Source organism: Pinus tabuliformis, chromosome 4_1, assembly GCF_031772625.1.
Source record: "Pinus tabuliformis cultivar Carrire ecotype Pingquan chromosome 4_1, CPIR1, whole genome shotgun sequence".
Classification (NCBI taxonomy): Eukaryota; Viridiplantae; Streptophyta; class Pinopsida; order Pinales; family Pinaceae; genus Pinus; species Pinus tabuliformis.
The window spans coordinates 965,611,998-965,623,527 of record NC_142303.1 but is presented as its reverse complement, the minus strand read 5'-3'; positions in this window follow the sequence as shown (position 1 = coordinate 965,623,527).

The window sequence follows — 11,530 nt, the reverse complement described above, 5'->3', positions numbered from 1 at the left end:
AGTAAATGCCGCGTCGACCGACAAGGGCAAACAACTGAAGCAACTAGGGGGCAAGAAGAAAAAGAAAGGGAGAAAAAGGAAACCCCCTGCGGGGTGTCATATATGCGATGAGGATCATTGGACGAGAGATTGTCCACATATAGCTGAAGTTAAGAAACTCTTTAAGAGTTCAAAAACCTCAGCAGTATTGACTGATCCGTTTCCAAGCCCAGGTACGAAACTGGTTGCTAATCAAAATGCTTCCCGATCCCAAGTGCTTATGTTGTCTATCTCAAAGCAGCAAAATGATGCTTTGGCAAGGAATAAAGATTACGGGAATCCACAGGTGTCGAATAACAAGGCTAATGAACAACCTAGTAGTTCGACAACAACTTTGACCAAATTTGTGCCACCCACCATTCCGGAGCAAATGACAAAGTCGCCAAAGGGAGTAGTGTACAAGTCGACATTTAATCCTCGTGCAAAAATAGCACAGAATTATAATATAATAGAGGACCTGGCCCAATCGCCGTCCGCTATGTCGACGCTTGAGGTACCGCAAAATTGCCTCTCCCAAGAGCAAGCTTTATTATCAGCAATAGGTGAAATTGACCCAATGGACTCCAATCTTGTGGCCTTTGATAATAAAGGATATGACCCTCAGTTACCAGCTCAACTAGCTTTCCTTATTCAAGTGAAAGCCCTCAACAAAACTGTTCATCGAACAATTATTGATGAGGGGGCATCTACGTGTATTATGTCGATGAGTTGCTGGAAGAATTCAGGCTCACCACCCTTGTCGAGATCGTCAACGACGTTAAAAGCATTTGATGGACGATCATACACTCCATACGGGATTTTAAGTAACTTGCAAGTTGAACTAGCGGGCAAAACAGTAGGAATTGATGTTGAAGTAATTGATGGAAACCTCGATTACAACATCCTACTGGGAAGGCCCTGGATATATGCCATGGCCGCAGTTGTTTCGACCTACTTCAGGAAGATTGCATTTCCCTTTCAAGGAGGAATTACAGTCATCGACCAACAAACTTTCCTCCCCGACAGTTCACAAGTTACGGGAAGCATTCCAATGATCCATGGAAGCAATCATTCGCTTCAAAATATTGGAGTTGGTCACCTAAAAGAACCTGCCTTAATGGGTACTTTTTCCCTACCACCTGCAAGTAATCTGGCGGAAGTGGCCACAGTGGAAACCTACAATATGAAATATTCTATATCTAATGGATTTAGAAGATTCCTAAACATTTTGTCAGTGTGGATCATTGCCCTGATAGAAATACTGTAAATACAGTGGGCTCCGAGGACGGTTCTAATCTCATGTCAACCTCGTTAAAAAATGAAACAAGGAGTTATGAGGATAGTTCTTTTACTGTGTCAACCTCATTAAAAAATGCAACAATCTCCTTTCCAAATCTCAAAGGTAAACCTTCATTCCAATCACCAAGTTGAATGCAATGAAGCTTGGGGGGCATGCACCTCGATTTGCGTTGTTATGCTGGGGGCATGCAAACTTATCATCGAGCAGTTTTAGCACACAGTTCATGCTCGTTAAAAAATAAACGCAAGATCCGAGAAGTTTTAGCACATAGTTCATGCTCGTTAAAAAATAAACATAAGATTGAGCAGTGTTTTTCCGCGTTTAAGCTCATTAAAAAATGAACTATCTTCCGGTAAATAACCACCGTGAATGTAACATTATCAGCCGTTAAAGCCTTGGTCGTGTTTGCACCGTCACCTCCACTTTTCCATTGGCCGATCATTCACCTCCATTTGATTGTTTACCCATTTTGAGGAACAGCTGCGAAGAGTGATTTCACTTAGCCATCCTTGTGACACTGCCGTGATTGGAAAATTCCAAGCCTTACCTAGAATCAGCTGCTAACCCGTTTCATCACTCGTTCCTCAAAAGACGAGTCTTCTTTAAGCTCTTTTCATCTCACTCGTAAAATATGAAAAGATTGCCGAGTTTTGGCCTTCCAGTTCAATAAAGTGACCAGAAGAGCTATCCCTCCTCTAGATTTTAATCTTTTTGGACCTGAGGGATTATTGCACAAAAAGATCGAGCGCTTGTTTTATTCGGCTCGTTAAAACTATCGAAAAATCATCCCTTCTGTATTGTTTTATACTTTTTTAGACCTAAGGCATTAGATGACGAAAAAGGACTTTTGGAGTTAACTTTATGTACCTTTTCAGACTCTCTAAAAATGAAAAGGACCGAGTTATCTTTGTCGTTAGACTCGTTAAAATCATTACATAGCGACAAACTTGTCTTTAGACGAGAACGAGTTTCACTATCGCTAGGCTCATTAAAACATAGCGATGGGCTTGCCCGAAGGGTAGGTTATAGAACAAGCATATGTTATCCTCCTCAAGCTTGAAAAAAATAAAGAGGTACTGGTCAGCAATGACTGGGGAAAAATTGGGAGAAACTCAAGAAAACTTTGATGGTAGCAAGTCGCTCTTGAACATGACACTTTTCCTCCATACCACAATCGGGTTGGGTTGTTTCATTCACCAGTCACATCTATGGTCTCACCATACCATCCATATTTGGGGTACTGCTACCGATCCATCGCATCAGTGTCGCCATATGTTCAAGAGAAGTCGTTCAGAAAAGTCAACCGTGTCCCATCCACTGCCGTACATTATCCTTCATCCTTTCATGACCGCCACCCTGAATCATATGTCACAGATCGTTTTCACCTCCATCAAAATCATTAGCTCCATTCCATGTCATTGATGTGGGATTCATTAAGGCCCTCCTTTGACGGATCACTTCTTGTCGACATCAGCTCATTATCCAAGAAGTTGATCTAGGAACAACCCCTTCAGTACTTTGAAGCTTGCATGCCTCAATGGCAAGTTTCTCACTTCCGGCGACAGGTATACATCAATGACCTTCGACCGAAAGATTTTGCGTGGTGTTCGATGCCAAGTCCTTTATTCACACCACGTGAATTGTACTGCAGTACCTTGAGGGTCATTATCATTATCGATGATTCCTCTCGCGCTTGTTAACGGTTTACCTCATTGACCGGTAACCAAGCGATGTCTTTCCATGTTCGACTTCAGAACATTTCTCACATGGATCGACTTGTACTTAGAGTGAATATCGAACGAGTTTGAAGACCCCGGATATAGTTTCATCCATCCGGGCTGCGATATATATTCAGGAAAGATAAAGACATGTACATGTACATCATTGCAGCAGATAATCATCCTACCCAAAGGATGATAATTTCATCAAAATTATCAGTCTACCATCAGACGATTGTCTGTTCTATGTACAGAAAAATGAATTTATAAAACTGAGCATGGGAATGCCCGCCTCAACTAGATCATGAAAGCAGTATGAAAAATAATGTATTGTATTGTATCTTATTACAGGTCTCCTCCGAGCATTGGATGAACTTCGGATCCCCCTGATAAAGCATTTCACCCGATAAACGACCTCATACTTTAGGGGGCAACTATTATAGACATTTTTGTGCCTTACAACATTGATCATGAAATGTCCATAATCTAAGGGATCCAAAGTCCCTAAACATGTTGTTCCTAACCCTAGAGGAACAAGGCTAACAAACCACAGCAATTCACAGAAGTTCTCCACTAGAAACTGCTAAAAAACAAGTCAATTCAAGATCAATTCAATGGCTCCACTAGCTGTCTGCGCTGAATGTCAAAGCCAACACTGGCTACCTGCACTGCAACGCAGGTAGAAGCACTACCACGGTGCGTTGAGCGAGAATTGCCAAATGGCAAGTTCATTCCAAGAGGTGTCAAGACCCAGGAAGCTTCCAGAATCTTCCTCAACGACACTTTCCTCAGTAAATTCGACCAGTGATGAGTAAGAGGTTCCAAATCTCCAAGTGGAAGCAAGAACCTCCAAGTGGAATCAAGAACTGACAGAGAGAGAGGACACTAGTCAGATCTCAAGCTGACTCATCCTCTCTCCAAACATCTATATATGGATCTCTCCTCCATGAGATCTAGAGGTTGGAATTTTGTTATTGCAAAGAATTGCTGTTGGTTTGAGATTGGAATCATTGGGTGCTTAATGCTTTGAAGGGGGTGAAGATAGGAATTCCATTTGCTGGGAAGGAGATGCTGGATTGGAGCCCTCTGGGTTGTATCTCTTCCTGAACCTTGTTATTCATCAATAAAGCTATCTTGGTTTCTCCTATATACTGATGTATCCTTGATGTATGATTGCATTAGTATGTTTAGTTTATTTCTAATCCTGAACTAGTTATGAATATGAATCTATGTCTTGTGTAGTGTTCTCTTCTTGTGATCTTGCAAAAACCTCTTGAAGCTGGGCGAGTGAGAAGACAAGTAGCTGGGAACCCTCAAAGAGAAGAGAGACTGGTTCGAGGGACAAACGGAAGACATCGGTTAGTCCATCTATCTCTCTTCATTCTTAATTCATAAAGGAAGAATACTAGAATAGCTGTCTGTGTTTGTTGCTAAGGCACTGTCACACCTTAGGTGGATAGGATCGTCCTGCATAGGTATTTTTACCCACAACAGTAAGGCAAACTGTTAGACAGGTGTTGTGGAGGGATAGTGGTATAGGTGCAGAAAACCATTTGTTGGAAGGAGAGGGTTAGGTAGTTTTCATAGGGGTGGAGGGTGGTATATGGTATTAAGAGGGGGGAGGTGCGAGAGAACGAGAGGGTGACCAATAAGGTGGGGTCGGGGTGAGTGAACCACCTTTTCGGATCCCCCATCGTAAAGGACACATAGATTAGATTGGCCGCGCCATTTATCCTCTAGATGACATAACATATTTTCATTTTTGACTTTTGTTTATAGGCACGAAAAGTTGAGGACAAATCCTATGTCTATTTAAAGCATGAATAATAAAGTCTTAATGTTTTTCATCCTAATTTTTGAAAGAAAGGCCTATCTTCTAGAAACCAAGGGTACATCTAAATGTGCAGACCCTTCTTATTTTCCTTTGGAGGAGAGATTTGTCCTAATCTACTTTCTAACCTTCAAACTTAAATTATTAATCCAACTTAAACAATTAGATCAATTTATTCACCTATCTACCTAATTTTAACCAAGTTTAAAAAAATTTGTTAAATTATTCTCTAGCCTAACAATAAAAATTCAAAAGTGTTTCACCATGATTATATTGTATGATTCAAACAAATATGTGTGATTGTGGCATTTAAAACAACATGCACACAATTCCTAATTTATTTTTCAACACAAAACTATTTTTCTCCTAGTGGCATTTGAATTTGCATAACTTTTACTCTTTTTCTTTTCACGGGGTTCTTTTCATACTTTTTTTAATTCTTTTATTATATTTTTATCTTTTTATCTTTATACACACTCTTTCCATTTTTTTTCTTTTTGGAAAACATTTTCAACGTGCAATATTATTCACAATTTGATATACTGAAAGAAAATATTCAATCATCATTTCATCCTATCAATCATAGGACCCTAACGCAAATATTTAGGTATGACCATCCACTATTAGCTCAATTCGAACTATCGCATTAAGAAAAGGACTATAGGAGGTTGGAAATCTTACTAAGGGCTTCAAAAATATTGTAAGATGATTGATCTTTTGGTTTGGAGTAAAAGAAGTTCCCCTTGGAGACTCTCGTCACCCCTATTATTTTATATGGATGTGAGGTGTGGCGTTACAATATATCTAGAGAGTCATGGAGAAATACTCAAATGATCCAAAAGCAATTCATAACCTACAACCTCAAGGTTAAAGGTAATACTATATACATTATTCTCTTAATTGAGGGTAGCCTTTCCCGTATTGAATGCATGACTATTTTTAGGTATTTTATGTATAAGAAGGAGTTGTACAACATGCAAGCGAGGAGACTCACAAAAATTTCTTATAAATCAAGTCAAAACCAACCTTGACTCATTCATTGGGAGATAAAGGATGATATCATCTTGGGGAATAAGGATAATACTAGAAAAATCATTACTTCCAAATTAGAGGATAAGTTGTGGAGTGATAAGGAGTTAGGGGAGAAAAGAAAGTTAAGATACTATAAGGAGGTTATCAACCCCACAATTGCTAACCATAATTACACTTATGTCTTAATGAGTGCTAAGAAGAGAATGGATATTTCAAGAATTAGAACTAATTTTCATGATCTTTGGAGTAAAACGAGACGTTGTTCTATTTCGAAGATACCTTGGCACGCGAGAATATGCCTTCTTTGCAAAACTAAGAGAGTTAAATATGAAAAATACTTTCTCTTGGATTGTACGACCCTTACTCACATCCACTCTCATTTGAAAATCATTTTCCCCATGACCAACCTCCTCAACTTTTTCAGTCAACAAAACTACAATGACCTAAAAACGCTTCTTTCCCTCATTTTTTATCACAGAAATACAATTTTAAACAATCCCAATTAACTGCTTCTTTCTTAAGATCTGATAGACCATATCAGCCTTAGTGGACGTTAATCATCATCGTCATACAAAACTTAGATCTAAATTAAGCATACTTTAATATAATTTAAAGTACCGTAATATAAAAATTTAACATAACAAGGTCTTCGTAATATTTTGCGACAACTTTTATCTACAACTCAATTGAGTTTATGTATTTCAAAATTTACTTTCAATTTAATTTTATGAATTTTGTTTTAAATTAAAAAAAAAAACAAAAAAATTGATCTCTCATATAATAGACCAACAATAAACAGAAGGTTATAGATTGTGTACCCATTTGGTGAGGAACTTAGCGAGCATAAAAATGTAATGAAATAAAATAAAATTAAAATATTTTGGTTTTGAAATTAGTTTTAGTTTTTGGGAAAATGGTATTGATAGCCATGGTACTTGCCTATGGTATTTTAAGAAATGTGATTAACAATAAACACAATGTCATAGATTGTTTACCTATTTGGTGAGGAACATAATGAGTATAAAAATGTTATGAAATAAAATTAAAATAAAATATTTTGATTTTGAAATGAGTTCTAGTTTTTTTGGGAAATGGTATTGATAAGCCATGGTACTGGGTCATGGTATTGTAACAAACCCTATTTACAAGTTAACAATATCCGTGATAAAATGGGGTTAATTGTTATAATCTAAATATTAAGTGTTAATCTTAAAAATGTTGTAAAATAAAATCAAAGTAAAACATTCATAAAATATTTTGATTTTCATATAAGTTATGGTTTTTTAGCATGTGGTATTGATAACCATGGTATTGTCGATGTATTGTAACAAATTGCAAATTATGATACACTTAGGAAATAAGATTTTTTATTTTATTTATTTTTTTAACATAAGTTTTATATTTTACAATTCAATTTAAAACAACATAAACACAATTCAATTTAAGACCACATAAAAATGGTTTTTATTTATTTATTTCAAAATATTTTGTTCAATGTTTATTTTTTTTCAAAACATTAATAAACTTAATTTATTTAAAAATTGGAAAACTAATTGAAAGTGAAAACTTTTTGAAAAAAATAAAAAATAATATAGTAATATACATTTAATAAATTCAGCATTTGATAAATTGAAATTTAAGATATATATATATATATATATATATATATATATATATATATATATATATATATATAATATAGAATTAAAGTATAACTTTAAATTAAGACACCACGAGAGATTTTCTAATGCTTAATTTATTTTTTCAATAAAAAAAATAAATTAATTTAAGATTAATTTGTAAGTGAAATAAAATTTTAGGCATTAGTTTTAAACATGTAACGAAGATAACTTTAAACCTATGTTTCACTTTAATGGATCTCATAGGAAAATATGATAATGGAGTGTATGAATGGATAGAGCACCAATATCATATATTTTGTTATATTTTTAAAATAAAATTTATAATATTTTGAAAAACTATTACACAATATTGATAGACATTTGCAATATTGCAATTAAATTTTTAAAATTAATTATTTAAAATAGTTGTTAGTTATGTAATTGAATTTATTTTATGATTTTTTTTAAAAAATAAATTATATAATTTTAAATAAAAAAAATTTATCATAGAAATATATTTTTTATTTAACAAAAAAAACTCATAAACCAATTTAGTTTCTATCTTCCTCCGAGTATAATGTGAGAAGGTAAATTTTATATATATATATATATATATATATATATATATATGATGATGATGATGATGGTTAAGGTCCGCTTAACAAGTATATCGCTTAACAGGTCTATCTTTATTTTATTAATTAAAACAAATTTTTTTAATGCTGGACTGGGTCAATCTTCAGTTAGTATAGATAAAAATAATATTTATTTTTATTTTAATAATAAATTTAAGAAGTATATCTTTTTTAAATATTTCTTATTTTTTTTTTAATAGTTAACAATCTTATTTTATTAATTGAAATAATTTTTTTTTTAGGGTTGACATGGTTAATCTTTATTTTGTATAGATAAGAATAAAAATTATTTTAATTTTAATTTAAAATAGACCATGTTGGGAATTTTTGTGCTAAAATTCCAAAAAAAAAATTCAAGACAGCAGAACAATGCTCTTATACCATGTTGGGAATTTATGAAAATTCCATAACAGACACACAAAAAAAATGCTCTGTTTTTACACTTCGTTTTTAACTCATAAAACAGAAAATCGCTTGCTAGAAGCGGTGTTTCAGCGACACTATTTTTTTTCAGTTGTTGTAACTTGTGTTGCAGCAACGCTGTTCGTGGTGTTGCAGCAATGTAAATTTTTTACGTCAAGTATTTTTTGAGTTACGGTGTAACAGCAAGAGAGATTTTTGACGTCAAGTATTTTTCAACTTACAGTGTAACAGCAACGCACAAAAAGGAACTTCTATTTATAAAGAGTAAATCAAATGATACAAATTTGTCTTCCTCTCACACAAAGAGATTTCTCAACTGCTGTTACAAAACATCTTCCTCTTAAGAGAGGGATTCACCAATCTATGCTAAAGAGCATCTTGCTCTCAACAGAGGGATTCACCGATCTATGCTGAAGAGCATCATCCTCTTGACAGAGGGATTCACCAAACTATGCTGAAAAGCATCTTCCTCTTGAGAGAGGGATTACATCAAGAACGCTTCAGTTCCACACAAATAGCATCCTCATTCTAACAGAGGGGTTCACCAACATGCATTCCTCAGAGGCACTTCAATCTGTGTCTGCATTCATTTAGCACATACGCGCTGCAGCGTATTTCCCTGCAAAACTTCACTCTGCTGCGTGCTCCCCTTTGCTCTCTATCTCTCTTACTTTTCAGTCCATGCACTACTGTGCAAGAGGGCTTCATTCATGTGAGCTCGTATTCTTTCTCAAACACACAGAAATTACATTTGAGCGCTGTTGCGGTACATTACAGAGGGATTAACGCTCCTGTGGCTCTACACATATATAGTGCAGGAAGCGGTCATAACTTATCCATCAACCGCCTCAACTCTCTCACAGTCTCTGCTGCACATAATGAATAAAATCTTATCTTTTGGTGTATTTCTTGAGTCGGTTGTGCTGAAAACCAAGACTCATAAATGCTGCGGCTCGCTCGAGGCCGGTACTTTCCTTCTCGACCATGCTTCTTCTTTAATGTTGTAGGTGAGCAGTTATTGCGCAGAGCCCAGATCTGATCTTCCTCCTCCTTTTGGAATACAAACAGGTAAAGGGCGAAAAGACACTTATGGCGGTGGCGTGAATAAGCCGAAACAAATAATGCCCGTTGCAATAAAGACAGATGGATTGTTGGGATTGTTTGCAGGTGAAAGTGCGATTTCTTTTCAACTATTGCTGCAGTTGAAATTACATTCCAACACTCCCTTTAATTTCAACTGCTGGGTTATGAGTCATACCCAAACACTTCATAAAAAATTCAAAATTTTTCTGATCCAATGGTTTGGTCAGAATATCAGTGACCTCCTCCTTCTCTGTTGTGATGGGAGATTTAATTCCATATCTCTTCCTTATAAGAAGATCTTCATCAAAGAATGACTCTTAATAGAGTTCAGCAATAATGATAAAAAATTACAGGCTCCCCTTTAGTGTATGCATTATCTTCTTTCGGCAGAATCTTCTCAAAAGAAACTTAGATCGGCTCGAGAGCTCAAGGGACTTTTGGACTGTATTTTCTTCCTTCTCCATACTTGTGTAACTTTCTTCTTTTGCATGGGTCTAGCTTGTGTAAAGGCCCATGTCAAGTTACAGTCACGTGCCATATGCCCAATGTTATGACACTTGAAACATTCAACATTGTTCATGAATAAAAATTCATGATTTTTTCTTGCAAAATTGTTTCTTGGAGATTGTCGGAGACTACAACATCTATCTCTATGAAATGCTCTGCAGTCTTTTGCCATATGACCAAAGTTTGAACAAGAATAACAATAACCAAAAAATGAACTTTGGTACCTGGTATATGGAGGTTTCCTTGATGTACTTCCGAAGCCTTTCTGTCTTGAAATTCTTTGCTGATACCCATTGCCTCTCGCATCTTTGTCGTCATCAACATTTCTTCTTGGAGATAGTTTTCTACTTGGAGTAGGATTTCTTCTATTTCAACGTTGATTTTGCTCATTGCCTTTGCTGGAACTAGGGGCATCACAATTTCTTTCTGCTTTCTTCACGTCTCCTTTGCTTAAAGCATTTTCATTTTTGTTTGAGGGTTCACATACATACCCAAGTCCTGATTTATCATATGGAGATCTGTGATAGTTGAGCATATCATCCAAGGCTTGAGAGCTCTTCATGATTTTATTCATCCCTTCAACCTTTTTCCTAAGGAGGACAATCTCTTCTTCCAATCTTTCACACTCATCATTCTTCTTTGTAAGTTGTTCCTCAGTTTCTTCCTTGCTACGAGTAGTTTCATCTGCTACTACTTTAAGAGAGATAATATCTGACTTCATTTTGGAGATTTCTTCATTCTTTGCTTGACTGCTCTCCATTCACTTCTCACCTTCTTGTGCCTGCTTCCTGGCTTCTTGTAATTCAGCCTTAAGGGAGGAGACCTCTACCTTGTACTGTCCAATCTCTTCTACAAGTTTGTTCACTCTCTTGTGCCTTTGTTCAAGTTGATTTGACAAGATATCTTCCTCCTTCCTTGCTTTATTCAATTGATTTGTCATGGATATGACTTCTTCATGATGCTTCCTTTTGCATTGATCAAGTTCCTTCTTAAGCTTGGCGAGCTCTTCATCCCTTTCTTTTACTTGAAGCTTGATGAGGTCAACCTTCTCATTTTCAACTTCTATCATGGGTTCAGAATTTCCTTCTTGACTGATTGTCGTGGTCAGTGCTCCCTTTTCATGAAGGTCATGAAGTCTGTCCCATATGTCCTTTGCTGATTAATATTTTCTTATATTCTTCTTTAAAGAATCACGCAGCCCATCCAAAATTGTCTTTGTTGCTTTTGCATTGTGCTCCTTAGATTCTCTATCCATCTTGCTATCATCAATTACTGATTTTAAAATTTCAATCCCTTGAGACTGTAAGAGAGTCCTCATTTTTATTTCCCACATATCAAAATTTCCATTAAACCTTGAAGCC